The sequence below is a fragment of the Xenopus tropicalis genome, chromosome 10, assembly GCF_000004195.4.
Source record: "Xenopus tropicalis strain Nigerian chromosome 10, UCB_Xtro_10.0, whole genome shotgun sequence".
Classification (NCBI taxonomy): Eukaryota; Metazoa; Chordata; class Amphibia; order Anura; family Pipidae; genus Xenopus; species Xenopus tropicalis.
This window is the reverse complement of record NC_030686.2, coordinates 30,749,183-30,766,638: the sequence shown is the minus strand read 5'-3', so window position 1 is coordinate 30,766,638 and position 17,456 is coordinate 30,749,183. Positions and strand designations below refer to the sequence as shown.

The 17,456-nt window shown below is 41.4% G+C and overlaps 1 long non-coding RNA gene across 1 annotated transcript in view; it reads left to right on the top strand.

The window, feature by feature from the left end:
- Positions 1–17,456, top strand: part of LOC108644523 — an 81,829-nt gene that overhangs the window by 44,318 nt on the left and 20,055 nt on the right. The window contains exon 2 of the long non-coding RNA XR_001923251.2: positions 16,864–16,945. This is a non-coding gene — a long non-coding RNA (uncharacterized LOC108644523). The remainder of the gene's footprint in view (positions 1–16,863; positions 16,946–17,456) is intronic.

Here is a 17,456-nt window from a genome sequence, read left to right as displayed (position 1 = left end):
GTAGGAAAATGTAAATGCAGATGCTCTGCTGTTGCCCATTCCAGTTAGGGCTGTAATCGATCATATCCACTTTTCCCTTATATTTACAATAACCCATAGGCAGTTTCCCAGTGTAGTTTAAGTGATTACAGAATAATGCAATATCTGCTATAAGTGTGATAAGCTCAGTGATCAGCTGAGAGAGAGAATGCCATCTTCTTTATATAGAGAGTGCCACCTTCTTTAGTTTTTCCTTGCATTACCTTAGCCTAAGCATGTTCAGTATAGTAAACTTGGAACCATTATTATACTGTGCCACAGCTCAGGGTGCAAAGGGATTGCTGGAAACACAAAGAAAGCAGCAATGTGGCCATTGTAGACCCGTCCAAGGTTATGGATTAGGCATGTCCTGACCCACACCAACCCAACTCGCCCCCTCCTGAGCCTAGCTCATCATCCCCAAGCTTAACTTAGCACATCCTGAATTTTCTAAATGACACCCTAAAGAGTTGATGCAGTACCAAAGGGGGGCAAGGTATCAGTGATAACATCCCTATAGAGGTGGGGTCATGCCATTTGCCCCACAACCTTCCCATAACTTCTATTAGTGGCAGTTTGCTGGCACGAACCCACCTGAGCCTCATGTAAACTAGCATGTGTCACTAATGTCTTCTCTTTACCCTTCATCAAGTGACACTTGATAAAGACACACGTGGGACACAAAAAATGTTGTGTATGACAGTTTCTCCTGATGCGTTTATGTGAGTATGCAGCTCCATCTATTAAGGCAGAGATCCCCAACCTTTTTTACTCATGAGCCACACTCAGATGTAAAAAGTGTTGGTGAGCCACACAAGCATGAAAAAGTGCTTTGGAGATGCCAAATAAGGGCTGGGATTGGCTATTTGGATTTCTGGCCTGCAGGAGGCTCTGCTTGGAGTAAAACTGTGAGCAACATGTTGCTCCTGAGTCACTGGTTGGGGATCACTGTATTAGGGGTTGATGCATAGAGTCTGGAAGGCTGAGCGCTGAATAGTAGAATAGTGGAGCTAGCAGGTGACATCTCCTAAACCTTCAGATCAGTTTGGCGACATGGAGTATCTTGATTCAGAAGATGGCGCCTGCTAGCTCCGCTGTGCTGTTCTGTATAGGTCAGCTTTACTGTCAGGGACACTTTTCACTGAAGTAGATTCTGCAGCAATGGAGCAGGGAGAGGGCTTATTAAATGACAGTGGATGGGTGACTTTTGTCTGGGGAGGCTAGTTATCCTTTAAATTATTCTGATCCCAGTGGCCTGATATCTGTGCTAAAACCCAATGTTTGCTTAGCATTAGTTACTATATAGTGTGTAAAAATGAAATAGATGATGATGGTATGCTTTTATTGTTGATTGACTGCACAGTATTGAAATTTTTTGTTATTGGGGTATGGATTACCGGTAATTATTAGTATCCAGTGGGTGCCACTGGGGGCAAAGTCTTGTATTTAATTCATATAATTGATAATCCTTTATCATTTGGATAGAAACACATAGGATATAAATTGATGGTTTGTGTAATCTTTTAATACAGGGTTGTTCTTGTGATGCTAATCCCCTCCTAAATCATTTGCAGGTTTAAGTTTAGGCTGGTCCTCTAGAAAAAGAGCTATATTGGGTGTCTGTATACGTGGGTGCTGCCAACAGACTTCCCTCCTGGGAGAAATCCTATTGCAGGTGAAGCCTTTGGCTGGGTGGCTGGGTGTTCAGTCGGCAGGTCTGTGCAGGTAACTGTTTGGCTGTCACGTTGCGTTTGCGGTGGCAGAAGAATGCAGATGTTCGTGGAATTCCCAAACCGGATACAAAGCTGGGAACAGGATGCGGAGGCACAGGGAACCCTGCCAGACACTGTGGGGTCAAAGCACTTTATGAAATCAGCAGCTAATACTGTTAATGAAGGAGGCAGTGCTGTGCTAAAGCCAGAGGCACTACGCAGAGCAGGGCTGTTGCTGGTTACACCTACACGATTTTCTTGCTGTTAGGTTATTATGGTCTGTCTGTCATACTGGGGTTACATTCTAACCAGAAGTTTCAATCTATAGGGTTTATTAACCAAAAAAAACATCTTAAACAGAGCTAAAAGCATTATATCTTAGAGATTAGTCTGTATGCAGAGTGGGCTGTACATTAGTGATGTCGGGTTGACAAAAAGCTTTCACATACTTAAGCCTAACCTGCCCTCGCCATACACTACCTAGTAAGCCATCACTGCTTAAATACCCATGCCTGGCCCACCCATCTCTGGCATTACTAGAAGAGTTAAGTATATAAATATAGTGACAGAAGAGAGGAACAGAGGCACACTGTTGTTGCAGGCAGGAAGGGCCGTGGGCAGAGTTGGTGGGTTCAGGCCGGCCTGCATCAGTTTTTCTGCATCTTACGGAATGCAATATTGCCTGGAGAGTAAGTGGGGCCGGGGAGTCCCATATTTAAGTCCAAAGTTCTTTGCATTGTGCACTGGATTTGGTGCAAGGTGTAAAGTGCAGATTGCACCTTCCTATGCCATAGGCACGGTTGCGCTTTAGCACTTGCATCTTCAGCATTCCATATACAGTATGAACAGTCTGTAGTTTAGTATGAGTGTCCCTTCAATTACCACTTTCCTGCTGTCCTTTGGCTATTTTAAATTAAATGAACAAAAAAATAAAGAACAAAGCATTTTGCACTCTCCATCACCCCTTTTATTGAGTAGGAAGAAGTGTGGTCAAGAGTTTTCCCACTGGATAAACTAGGTCCCATGATGCACAGCAGCTCACAGCATGCCTGCAAAAGCCACACTGGTAAATAAATACATCAGTGTTTAGAAAGGAATGTGTATGTATATATATATATATATATATATATATATATATATATATATATATATATGCCCAGTTTTCTGTAAGGTGGCACTTCTGATCTAATCTCATGGTTACATTCCACGAGCAAATACTGTATTTATTGTTAGCTGAAAGAGTCTTGGCTGGGAATTGTAGTCCAGTACATGGCAGTTAGCAAGTAGCTTACAGTCTAGTGAGAAGAAAGACATGCTCCTTAATTGAATACTAAGTGGTTTAACTGGGGCGCTAAAGAGACAAGAGTTTTGTCTCTGGGCTCTAGAACACATTATGCGCTAAATGCTCCGGGTACAGGGGAAGCTGGTAATGTGGCAGTGCTAGGTTCGGCCGCTCCTGCAGTTAATCCGCTGCGTGTTTTTCGGCCCTGGGGTCCGTGTGGCTATTCACATGCCAAATATTTCAGAAGATCAGGCAGCCGTTTGAGCAGTCAGGCTAATTTTGCAGCCGCAGTACACAAGATACAATGCCCCTCTAATCTAGGCTTAGCTGGGACCTGACCCCCTACAGACCCAAGGCCACATTTAAAGGCACAGAAACCACTAGTTCAACATAAAATAGTTTTCACTTTGCCTTTTTCCACTTCATTTAATTATTTGTCCTGAAGAGTTGGCATGACACACAGTGAATATGACAGCCGATAAGTGTCTGGCCCACCCAGTCTCTCTCTTTCTGTCCTTTTAATTATAATGTTCCAGCCTATGATTTAAAAGAGCCTAGCAGTTCTGAAAGCCTTAATTTTATTAATGCAATACATTCCATAGATCTACTGGTTATTTAAAGCTGACAATCACTTACGTTTTTTTCCTGTCTCAAAACACAGCAGTATTTGGTCGTGGGTCTGGCCTGTAGTGGTGCCCAGTATCAACAGATGTAGAAAGGACTAGGGCGGATTAGTACAGTTAGGCAAGATGGTGGGGTAGTAAAAGTACAAATTAATTCCAACAGCAGCTGAAAAGCTGTTTAGATTATCCTACAATAGGGCCCCTCTGTCTTTAGATTGCAAGCTCTAATGAGCAGGGCCCACTTTACCTGCTGGGTCCATCAGTATTTGTGTTTATCTGTATGCTTCTGTTGTACAGAATATGTTGGTGTTTTATAAATATTTGTTAATAATAGTTCTTTCTGTGCTTATGTAGCTATTTAATTTGCCCCTTTAGCTAAAAACAAAGCTGTACTAACAATGTGATTGTAAACTCTTCTTGCGGCAGAAATGGGTTTGGGTAACATTCTGCCCCAGTTACAAATTCACACAAATTCCTTATGGGTGAGAACAGGTGGGTTTCTCTTTCCTCTTGTTACCTGGCGGTTGCCACAGAGATAATCCTAAGTGAAACAATGCATTGGTATAACCGGTTGAGCAGAGAGTGGAGAGCAATGGGGCAGGAGTGGAAGTGGAGAGAGGCAAGGGAAAGTCAAAGGAGATTTATAATAATGAGAGAGATTCCAGACAGAATTATATCACACTAAATAAAACACATGAAAAACTGAAGGTTCATTCCAGCCACGGTATTGAACCCCGGTGTCTGTGTGGTCAGCCCAAATGAACAGAACAATGCAAATGTGGCCCTTTGTGAGGTATCCAGATGCCAATCTGTTATAGTACTGTACAGGTTGGCCAGGTTATAACCTGTTAGTGTAGTGCCTGCTTTCTCACATACACCGTGTGCTGTACTGGGTGCTTTTTGGGGGTGGCTGTGTTATTGTGGGTGCTATAGTAAGTATTACACATATCGACTTCTCGGCCACAGCTCTTGTATAGATTATGTGGAACCGTCAAGCTCACAGAAAATCTCTTCTCTAAATAGTGAGAGTAGAGCGGGTATGATCCTTAACTCTTCTTGCAGTGGATTTGACTGAATTACAGCCCTGTTGCCACTAGATGGGACTGTAACCATGTCGCAAAAAGAAAAGACCCCTTTGTGAAGTGGGCAATGGCTTTATACAGTGGGTGCAGACCATATCTTTACTCTGGCATGGAAGGGGTTGCTGTTGTTTATAGAAGTGGGTGCCCTGTACAATACAAACACTGTTGACCCAGCACCCATGGCTGTGGGTACCACAAGTTATACCACTGCACCTAGATCCGAAAGCTAGGGCAAATAGCAAGCATGATTTTGTATGCAGATTTAACTTCTTCTCTCCATATAACTGTCAGAGTAGTTGTAATTTACTGGGAACTACATTAACCAGCATTCTTACCTAGCTAGGATGCACAGCATGCAATGCACAAACACACTGACAGACTTGTATAAACCAACATCTTTTTGCAATATGGCTGGAATCAGACATAAGTGATTTGAGACACTTGCCTTTTGCTAAACAGATGCTGCAGTGTCACTGGCCCTGGGGCCACAGAAGCATCTTCACAGCTTGTCTGGTGCTTGACTCCTGCCAATTAGTCCCAAACTGACACCAGCATTTGTTCTGCCCAACCACTCCCCTTGCCCTGCCCCAGCTGGGGGTGTAAATACAGGCGAGGGTTGAGGGGATTGTTTAGGAACCCCCATAGCTCATAACTAGAATCACACACATATAAAAACATTACTATATTTCCGTATATAAAATAAACCCCAAATATCAATGTAAATGGCATTCAGACCGGGATCTGCTACTAGAATGTCAGAAGCTCTGGTTTAAAGGCAGCTAAAAGCCCAGCGAACTTGGATTCCCTTTCCTCCACTGTTGTGCCATTTGGGCTTCTGGCTCCTATGACCCCCTTTCCTACAGGCACATGTCAGATATTAATCATTTCACTGGGTTATCACCGGGTGACCGTGACCGTGGAGGCAGCAATGCCCGCAAGTCAGACTTAGGAGGCCCGTACAGCATTCTGTTAGGTATCTTCTACATGGGGCTGCTGTGCCTGGGAACAGCAAAACAGCCATGAGTTTATATATCTTTCTTAAACATCAGTCCCATTTTATCTCCCTTGGTAACCTCTAGCAATGAATTTAAGTGTTCCAGCACCAAAATGGAATTTTGGCTTCTGATTCTGAGCATACCTGGCAGGATATCAGCTGTGACAGGGAGTTTACAAATCTTAACAAGGGAGGCACAAATTTAACTTGTTTCCCTGTTATACTTCCCCTTTGGAAGACCTAGAATGAGTTCAACCTTGACCAGTACAAGGGAGTCTGTGGCCTACAATAAAGAAGTGCTTACTGCTAAAGTAGATTTTCTGCCTAGAAGCCTTAACCAAGGACTAAGGATTTACTGGGAAAGTCACAATGCAGAGGTGAATACCCAGGATAGGAAACACTTCTACATGGGCACAGGGCAGATTGTGGGTGAAGATGTTAATGGGGTATTGAGATTTGCCAAAAAGGATTGTGGTGCGTGAGTGACACTGTACTGGGGTAGGGAGCATAGGGTGTGGTTTTTGCTGGGTGATGAATATGTCAATTATGGACATATGCAATGGTTAGGGCTTGTGCTGAATATACTTTTTCCCTATTGTTTAAATCACGAAAATCTAATTTATTATTTCTTAAACTAAACTGGGTAAATGGGTAAACTGAAGCTACTCCATGTTTTGGTCTCCAGTGCTCAAACGGGACATTATTGAATTAGAGAGGGTCCAGAGAAGGGCAACTAAGCTGGTAAAGTGTATGGAAAGTCTCAGTTATGAAGAAAGACTGGCCAAGTTGGGGCTGTTTACACTGGAGAAGAGGCGCTTAATGGGTGACATGATAACTATGTATAAATATATAAGGGGATCATATATATAATTTATTTACCAGTAGGTCCTTCCAATGGACACAAGGGCACCCACTCCGATTAGAAGAAGGGAGGTTCCGTTTAAATATTGAGAAAGGATTTTTTCCAGTGAGAGCTGTGAAGTTGTGGAATTCCCTCCCCAAATCAGTTGTGCTGGCTGATACATTATATAGCTTTAAAGGAGAAGGAAAGGCTAAGTCACTTGGGGGTGCCAAAATGTTAGGCACCCCCAATTGACTTAGAGCGCCTACCTTGTACCCCGGGCTGGTGCCCCTGTACGGAGGGAACAGCACCAGCCCGGGGCACCTGTAGACACCGCTTCCTCCTTCCTTTGCGCGCTGCCGGCGAAATCCGCCGGCCGGCGCATGCGCAGTTGAGTGAAAAGCCGACTTTAATGTTTAAGTTCAGCTTTTCACTCTACTGCGCATGCGCGCGCAAGCGAGGAGGAAGGAGGAAGCGCCGGCAGCTACCCCGGGCTGGTGCTGTTCCCTCCGTACAGGGGCACCAGCCCGGGGTACAAGGTAGGCGTTCTAAGTCACTTGGGGGTGCCTAACATTTTGGCACCCCCAAGTGACTTAGCCTTTCCTTCTCCTTTAAGAAGGGGTTGGATGGCTTTTTAGCAAGTGAGGGAATACAGGGGTATGGGAGATAGCTCTCAGTACAAGTTGATCCAGGGACTGGTCCGATTGCCATCTTGGAGTCATGAAGGAATTTTTTTCCCCTCTGCTGCAAATTTAAGAGGCTTCCGATGGGGTTTTTTTTGCCTTACTCTGGATCAACTAGAGGTTAGGCAGGTTATATATAGGCATTATGGTTGAACGTGATGGACGTATGTCTTTTTTTAACCTAACTAACTATGTTACTATGTTCCTTGTTGCAACAAGTATGTTCAGCACAAGGCCTAGCTATTAAACCCATGGTGAGCAAGCATGTATACTGCCCCTTTAATGAGGGAAGGTGCAACTGTTTACGCTGGTAGAGTTCTAAGTTAAGGCCTGCAATACTTGCCTGGAATGGACTTCATGCTACAGATGTTGAAAAAGATCATCGACCAACCAGCATGGCCCTATACATCACTTATATTCAGCAGGTATTCTCTCTAGAGAAGTAACTGACTATTTGACAGTGCACCAATAAAATGGTAGATTCTATGAAAAACATAACATACTTATAATATTATATCAGTATCAAAATTACGATTATCCCAGGGATTCTGTGCTGTAGATATGTTCACCTTCCTTAATCAAGACATGTGGGCTCATTTACCTCTGCAAGTGCAGTTGCGGACCCATTAAGTGTAAAACCATTTTCATTATGGGTACTTACGTGGAAATGCCCTCCTTGTAGTTGTGTTCGGTGCCAGTCCTTTTTGCCTTCTGTTCCAAATTAAGCACTGCTGTACCTAATGGCACAGGGGAACCCTGGAACTACTACCAGGTTTTCTTTAGTTCCCAACATCAATAGGCGCAGCACACTTGCACCTATAAAATTTGGCACAGAAGCCACCCACACACAGAAATACACCAGAAATAATGCCAGACGGACTTCCACCATATTGCATCTGATTTGCAGCAAAATGTGCTTGTTGTTGTGGTAATTTCCGAGAATTGGACGTATTATCCCCTAGTGACTGAAATGATTCTGGAATTCTGGGGAAAAACACTTTATTATCGGGGAAAAAACATGGTGCAAACATATATATGTGCCCTATGGAGTAATTAGCAAAGGCTGAACATGACGTATTAATAGTTTTTTAAGGTACATTGTTTCTGCTTTAGAAAAACCTTGCTAGTTCTTCATTTTTTTAGTATTCATTTAGAGGAAATGTAGCCTTTTTTTTTTTTTTTTTTTAACATAGCTGAGACCATTAGGTCTGCAGGAAAGTATGCATGGGGCTTATTATGTAAATAGTTCTAAGTACACCTGCTGATCTGTAATCTTTCCGTAATATTATGCTTTGGCCGAGCGTGGCATTTATGTTTGGTGGATTTCATACTGTTTATTCTACATGGGAAGTTTAACAAGTTTAAAAAAGTGAAGCGAATGGCATATTTTTAGTAAATCTCTGTCAGCAGAGAATGCAATGTATGATGGAATGTCAGTTTGTTACTCGTTTTGCAAAAGGCATCAAACTTTTTACTGGAGTTACCTGTTTTTTTCAGACAGCGCCTGGCATAAGTATTCACCCCCACTGGTCCACATTTTGTTGTGTTACAACCTGAATTAAAATGGTTATAATCAGGACTTTTCATGGATCACTGTGGGGGTGATGTTCTCAGAGACTGGTTGGTGGTTCTCCAGAAAATTGTTTAAAAAGCTAATTTGTCTTCATGTTTGTTTATTTTGCAATAAGGTGATAATGGGGGGCCTACATTATGCAGAACGTTGGGACAGGATCATTGAAACCATATTTCTCTTTAAAGGGGTTTATTACTTTTATATATATTTAGTATAAATCAGGCGTGTCAAGCTTGTGTTTTTGGGGCCATATGTATCCTCCTTTTTTGTTTTTTTTGTGGACCATGGCTGCACCCTAACCAAATGATATGGTACAGCTTAAAAGGCTGGGTAGGGGCAGTCAAGATGAGAATTATTTTTTATAGGGTTTCTCTCTGTGGAAATAGTGACAACAGTGTTCTGGGACTTAAGTTGCCCTTTAAGATAAAGAAATTCATTTGAGAGTGATTGCTAATATTAACCCCTCAGAAGTAAGTGTTTTCCAGCAGGTAGGGTGTGAGTGTGCTAGAGAGGCCAGACCATTGGTAGCTCCTGACTCCATGAAACATTCCTCTTTACCAGATTATTTCAATAAAAGTTGAACTGTAACGCACCATGGCAATAACATTCCTTCACTGTCACCTGAGGTTTGAAAGAGACGAGGAGACGAGGACGCTGTTTGTCATTGAACGCTCCATTAATCTCACTTCCGTTTTGTGTGTTTTTTTTCTCTTTCTTGTAGTGTTCCGATTACCAGTTTCACTCACATTGTAACCCTTTGTGTTCCCACACATATTTTCTAGACTGACTGTCTGTGTATTGCTCTGTCTGTCCCATAATATAGAATTCAGCATGCAATATAAACCAATAATGCAGCCCCATAAAAACATATGTAATTGCACACATTTGTGCAGATACAGGTATGGGATTCCTTATCCAGAAACCCATTATCCAGAAAGCTCCAAATTACTGAAAGCCTGTCTCCCATTTTAATCAAATAATATAGAATTCCAAAACCGATTTCCCTTTTTTCTTTAATAACAAAACAGTACCTTGTAATTGATTCCAAATAAGATGTACATAATCCTTACTGTATGCAAAACAATCCTATTGGGTTTAATTAATGTTTTTAATGATTTTTTAGTAGACTTACGGAAAGATCCCATTATCCGGAATACCCTTGGTCCCGAGCATTCTGGATAAGGGGTCCTATACCTGTACAGGTAGGATATAGAGAGTCAAATCTTTGCATAAAAGCTTTACCTCCAAAATTGAGTCACATGAATCCTGCATTACCAAGCAATAATCATTTTGTCCTACTATTACCAACCTGGGGGGTTGGTAAACCATGTGGGTGGGAAATGGGCAGATTGGGGAAGGTCAGGGAGCTGTGCATGTTGGGAGTTGGTATGGAGGGCTTTAAAGTCTGCGTCAGGTGATTAAACAGTTTTGGTAGGGGTGGAAAGGATGGGTAATTACAATTTTGCCAGAAAATACATAATACATGTGTTTTACTATCTATAGTTAGTGTTTTACTGGTTGGGCTGGTGAAATACTGGCCAAGCAGAGACCCAACCTGACCGGCAAGTGCAGTGGCAGTGTCCCAGGTGATGTTAATGAAGGGGCAGTTTAAAGCATTTTGCCACCCTTCCCAATTATGTGCAGGTCGCCAAAAAGTGGACCCACATCTAATCTATGAGCTACTCAACCCGTGCCCAACCGGACCTGGCGAGTCACCAGTATTTATAGGTCCATGGCCGACCTGCCCATCTCTGACATCACAAAGGGGGCTGGGTTTGTGGAAGATAGAGTTGGGCCTATACCTATGGGCAAACTTACTAACACATTACTAACCCAATACTGAGCTGGAAATCTTGCAGGTGGCTAAATACAGTAGAACGATTAATGCACATCAGGTAGTGTTCATGTCTTGTACAGAGTCATTCATATCATGAAAATGAAGCAAACAAGCTTGTCTGATTTTATTTTTGATTTCTGTTTCTTTCTAACCTGTAATAACTTTACTGCATAGATTTCTAGATCCAAGATGGGCCAATTCCTTTATTCTGTGCAATGTGAGCTCCCCAGCTCATGTTCAGGAATGTTTGTCCTCTGTGCACTGAAGCTTAAGTACAGGTACTTTGTTTTGCAGTCGGTTCTTAGTCAGGGCTTTGTAATGCTTTCTGCTGCAGGCCCTTGCCATATTTCAGACATGAGAAATGACTAATTCCCCCACCACAGGGGTCTGTTGCCAAGGCTGGAGCATATTCAGATTAAAAAGGGAAAAGCCTCAGACTTCAAAGCATTGGCCCTGGTCAGATTTCTGCCTATTCCCACTGCCCTCTGCATGTCTCCCTTCCTTTTTGCCTTTCCCTATTGCGCAGTGGGTTTAACGCCTTTATAATATAGAAACCCGCATAACAACCAAAAGTGCAGTTTGTATCAATAACTGCAGTTCTTCTCTTTTATTGGCATTTAAGGGCAACTACAATCTAATCTCAACTCAATCTAAATTAAAATCTTACAAAAGGGAGACTTATTTTGGGTAACATTTAGTAATCGTGACTATACAAATACATTAAAAAAAGTAGCGCTGTGGAGTTTAAGGATCCTATCTTATATATCTTTAGATTTTCTTCTATTGATTTGCCAATACAGGAGATGACGGGGTTTCAAGTAAGCGATATGATAACTGGGGGGTGCCTTTTTGGGCATTTTTGGCACCCCCACTGATTGTAACTTTCCTTATCCTTTAATACATAATATCAGAGGAAATCATAGGGGCACATTTACTAATCCACGAACGGACCGAAAGAGTCCGAACGCGTTTTTTCATAATGATCGGTATTTTTGCGACTTTTTTGTCGCCGTTACGACTTTATCATATATTTTCCTCAACTTTTTCGTCGCCGGCGCGGAAAAATCGGATTGGTTTTTCCACCGTTTACAATTGCTCAATCCGAAAAAAGCACGACAGCGATGAAAAAGTCGCGCAAAATACGATAAAGTCGTGACGGCGACGAAAAGATTGCGCAAAATACGAAAAAACCGCAACGGCGACGAAAAAGTCACAAAATTTTCGTTTCCAATCCGATTTTTTTCCATTCGGGATTCGGATTTGTGGATTAGTAAATGTGCCCCATAGTTTTTAGCAGAAGTTACATTATGCTCAAGGCAAGCCATTTATTTGCTGAGTGACTTGAAGAACCTGAAGAAGACTTGAAGATAACAGTGTACCTGTATGTTTTGTGTTGCAGAGATAATCTTTGGCATTCCAGTTTTTATACATCTTCCGCCCCCTACACCCCTAAGCCTCGGTGCTTGCCCATCCCTAATGCTTTCTACTGCCCATGTAAGAGAGAAACAATGTATCTTGCCTCATATCTAGAGTGGCCTAAAGGCAAGAATTTGTGTGGTATTCTATATTACTATATTTATGCCCACAGATATGTTGTGTGGGGACTTGCTAAAAATAGGTGCATATATTTTGTAAGAAGACTAACATAATCAAAGTAGATGAGTTTGTACCAGAGAATTGCGGCAATGTACTAGCCAGCACTCAATGACCTTAAGCCATATCATAGTGCACTGTTTTGAAGGCATGCTGGTATGCCTCCAGCGAAGAAATCAGTGTGTCCTAAAGTAAAAATGAATAATGACCGCCATTCTATCAGACATAGTCAAATAAGTCATTAATGAGTTGAATGACCATATAAATATGTAAGGCTGCAGTTTGAGATCTTTTGTATAATTAATGGAATTTTCCTAGGTGTGACCTCTACTATTCGTGCCAATCTTAATATAAGCACATTATCCCCTATAAAAGTCAGTGCTGTCCTACTGACGGCCCGTGGCACCCTCATCTGTCAGGCTGCTGTGACTGCTTACCTTTGTGTAAGCTTTAAATGGTATCAGTACTGAGATTAATTGGCACATGCCTTGTTTACACTTCAGATTCAGGCCCTGCTTTGTTCACACCTATATGACCTTGTATTGTTCACACTTACAAGGCCCTAGCTTGTTCACAAACTAGATTTGATTGTAAGCACTGGCATTGTTGAACTATAGGAGCAGTGCTGGCATTGTGTCACTGTATGTACTGGAGTTGTCATGATCAGTTACTTGTGTAGTCATTATAGGTTTCACTTTCTCCTTCTGCCTGTGTGTGCCATACTCTGTCTGCCCATATTGATTTAAGGGTATGTCTTAACATGACATAATAAACTTCTTTCACATATGAGTGAAGGGTGCCAGGGCCATGTTTATATGAAGGCACCCAAGGCCTGTGCCTAGGGTGGAAGGTTTTAAGGGGCAGCCCTAAGGTGCCTATATATTCATTTTTCAATTTAAAAATATATATATATCTATGTGCCTCAAGCCTCTGCCACAGATTTCCATAGGAAATCCAGCAAGTCGCTTGTCTGCGAGTGACTTAGGTGCGTGTGATGTCTAGCTCCGGTGCCAAGGGTGGCATTTCTTTGTTTACAACTTTGTGGCAAGAGTTTGAGGAAGACCCTTTTCTGTTTTAACACAATTTATGCCCAATGCCCAAAACAGAATGGCCAACCTTGCTAATACTTTTTGTGGCTGAGTGGATCCAAATTCCACCATTATTCCCTCCAAAAAGTCTCATTAAAGTAGAGGCAGTTACAGCATCCTTTGTAAATGAAGTCAGTGCCAGTCAGGTGTCCAGATATGTTTGCCCATCTAGCTTTTATTCCATAGATAATAGGTTTATTGGTATAATACATGATGTATAATATCAGTTTATTTTGTATTGCAAACATTTTTTTAAGTGACGCTGTACTAACCATTAAAGGTGGCCATACACATTACAATAACGATCGGCCACTCCACTAACATTAAGAGCTAAATTGTCAGACATGCAATAGGAATTCTACCCCATATTATTCAGCATTAATGTACAGGCGATGTTCAGACCTGCTCGATCAACGAGACGACTGATATCCAAGGCTTTTGCGATATCAGTCGCCCTGTCAACACACCATAAAAAAAAACGAATATCGCACAAAACCTTGTTTCATACAATAATATTTTTGCATGTATGCACACCTTTATACATTTACTAATTAATACAGGAAGGAGCCAGTTAGGCAAAAAAAAAAATGATATTATGACACCCTGTCCCCCAAAAGAAAAAATCTCAATTATTTCTTCACCCATGACAAATTCTGTACATGGGAAGTAGCCCTGTGATGCATTAGATGGGCAGAGGGAGGGAAAATTACTAAGCTTTTATTCACTAATCCTATTTATAGGCCAGTATGTCCAAGGCCCAAGGCAGTTGCCCCAAACGGATGCCCACCAAACACTGCATGTCCCTTATACTGATGCCATGTATGTAGTATTATACAGTACTTACAGAGTAAGTTAACACAAACAAAAGATATAAAAGTGTACATATTAAACATTAAAGGGATTCTGTTAATCTAGATATGGGCAGTAAAAATGTAGTGAAAATTTGAAAACCAGTAATTTGGGGATGAAAAGTAAGGATTTTGGAAAAGGTTGTCAGGTTGTTAGTCAAGGTAACTTGGATGAAGAGGTGAGTATTTAGTGAATGATTCAAGGCCTGGGTTCTGGGAATATTTAATGGGATAGGGAAAGAAAGATATATAAGTAAGTATATATTTATATACACATGTAACATTCTAAACCTCTGTATATATGAACAGGTTATACTGCATATACTGCATCTCTTTAAATGATATTATAGCCATGGCTGCCCCTCCAAGACCAGAACCCACTGAATGCCAGACAGCATACTCTAATCCACAAGCAGAGCTGTAAGCTTAGATTCAGGAGGTGGGAAGGTTATTAAATGGGGATTTGTTAAATAGTAAATCAGAGACCTGCTAATGAGAGCCAGACCCTGAGGTATTAATTAAAAGAACACGCCTTCTCTGCCCTGTAAAGAGGGAACAGATATTTTTTCAACTTTGGGATTGAACCCTTTCCATGCCGGATAGTATCTAAAGCCTTCATACGTAGAGGCTGAAAAGAGTTCTTGTGTTTTGAAATGATCAGTAACAACTAAAATGTGAAAATCATGTATTTGAACTGGTACGCATTATTTTTATTCAGCACATTTAAGGGTGAAGACACACAGAGCTACTAGTAGCAGTACTTGTCATGGCTACTAAAATAGACAATGCTGATCATTTGCTGATAACTGTCTCTATGTGTGTTTTAGCAGAGGCAATTCTCAGTATTGTCTATGGCAGGGGATTTTCTGGCATTTAGTAGCTGTGAAAAAGTAGCTGCTACTAGTAGCTCTGTGTGTCTTCACCCTAAAAATCCTTTTGTTGAAACAAACATTCTGGCCTTTTATTGTAGTATGTTTGCTTTAGTCTCTGCTGCCATCTTTTGTTTTTAAATTTGATGCAGACTTTTCTAAACTACAGGCCAAGTGAACATCCTTCTTGAATTCCAGTATGTTATTTTATTTATGTTATTTTATTTTTTTTAGTGGTACTTGCCCTTCACAGAGTGATACAGAAAGTTTACTCTCCCCATCTGAGGAGAAAATTAGGCAAATCCGATTTACATATGTTATTGAAAAACATTATTTTTGGGCGTTGATACCCTATAACATCTGCTGGCAGGTATGAGTTTAAAGTGGGTGATCCAGCCCTGCTATCCAGTGTGCACACATGCATTTCATTGAGACAGTCCTGCTACAAAGGTTGTAAGTATGAACGAGCCCATAGGTGTTTGCTGATACATTGTAGGTTGTCACAGGGTTTATGGCATGTATTTGACAAGCTACCAAGATGCTGTTGTTAAAAGGTAATTATGAAACAAAGTAGTTTAGAAGTAATAACCAGTACAAATAAAAGGACTTTTCATTGCCTGTTTATTTGCTGTGGCATAAGATGAAAGGCTGTGACTGCTAAAAGCTGTCACCCATAAATTGTCATCACCCCAGATAAACTTGCTGTGATTGTATGATCTGTAATAATCCCATTGCAGTTGTGGCAAAGACTGACCCAGTACTGTATATGCAATTGCTGCGTAGACACCTAAGGCAGCCATACACTTGCCAATACTTGCCGGAAACCAATGGTCGACAGCTTCTCTTCTTTATCTACTGTTGTACCATATGCTGGCAGATAGGGTATCAGCCAATTACATTTTCCATCATGGTGAACCCCCTGATATAATCAGTGCATGGCTACTGCCCCAGTACGCCAGCACACCCATAACAAATATTGTACAAATATCTGTGTATATGTATATATCTTAATGGTAAGCTAATTACTTAGATATGTGCAGATAATAACTGCAGGTCTCTACCAGAGTTACATTAAGAATGTAAATTGGCAATGGGGGCTAATTGAGAGGTGGGTGGGGAAAGTGTAAGCGGAATCTGTCAGTAAAACACTTTGTTTTGCCTAAGAGAATACTGGCAGCAGCCCCAGTGCACTTGTTATGCAATCACACATTCTATTTGCTTACTGACACTTTTTTTTCTTGTGGTGTAATACTGTCAGTGCCTATGCCTCTGGGCACATCAACTTCTTTAGAACAGGGTTTGTTTCTTTTCATTTACAAACTAGATCATGGGCAAGGGAAAGGCACGGGCATCTATTTCTTTGCACATCAATGGGGCAGCATTTTCCTGATCCATTGCTCCTTCTTTCAGTCATAGCCTATATTCTTCTTCATGGCCTGGGGTTTGGGACAGGGCAGGGCATAAAAGCAGCATATATAGCACCTAGCTCTCATGATAACAATACATGGTCACATTGGCACAGACGCAAGCTCCTAATCACAATTAGTTGTGTCACAATAGAAATCCATAGAGTGGTGGAGCATAGTATAGAGGGAATCCTGACTGATGTGCAGTTTTAATATACACGTGCAGAACAGATCATCCTTCTGACAGGCTTTGCTATTGGTCCAAAATACCTCTAAGGTACCCTATTGATAGGAACTATTCTAGTTATTCTATGTCAAAAGGTCTGTTGTTCATGTGGCTGACAAGTAGGGATGGCATATTATAGAATTCTATACTAATGATAATCAGTAATGCTCATCCTTTATATTTTTCAGATGGTACTATATCTTATATATCAAATGGATCTATAATTCGCTTGTGCTCCAGTCAGAATTGGGTGAACTCAATGTATAAAAGGTGAGTTTTATAGAGAGAAAAACACATTTTATCGCTGGTACAGGTATTGAAAAAGTGAGGTGGGAAGCAGTTCATGTGCAGTTCATTGTTTGTGTAAAGTGGCCCTTTGTGATTTAAAGAAGAACTAAAGCCTAAAAATAAATACGTATTTTAAACACTGAACTATACTTAACCGTACTAACAAATAGGTTTATCAGCCCTATAATAGTAACGATCCAGGCCTTTAAAATTGTCCGCAGGAGTTCAGCATCTTGTATTTTGTTAGGTGTCTTTTGAATGTCAGCTGTGGCCACTTGACCAGTTATCCTGCCCGGTGGACAGACAGAATCCCTTACAAAGTGCCTGGGGAAAGTATCACTGGTATATTAGCAGTTGTAGCTGTGACCAGCATGGTAAGGAACTGGGGACCCACTCCTTTCAGGAAGATATCCCATTACAATTAAGGTTCATTTTATGTGTCTGTGCTGCCAAAGGGACATTCAGTCCTTGATGCTGGCATGGTCCAGCCTCT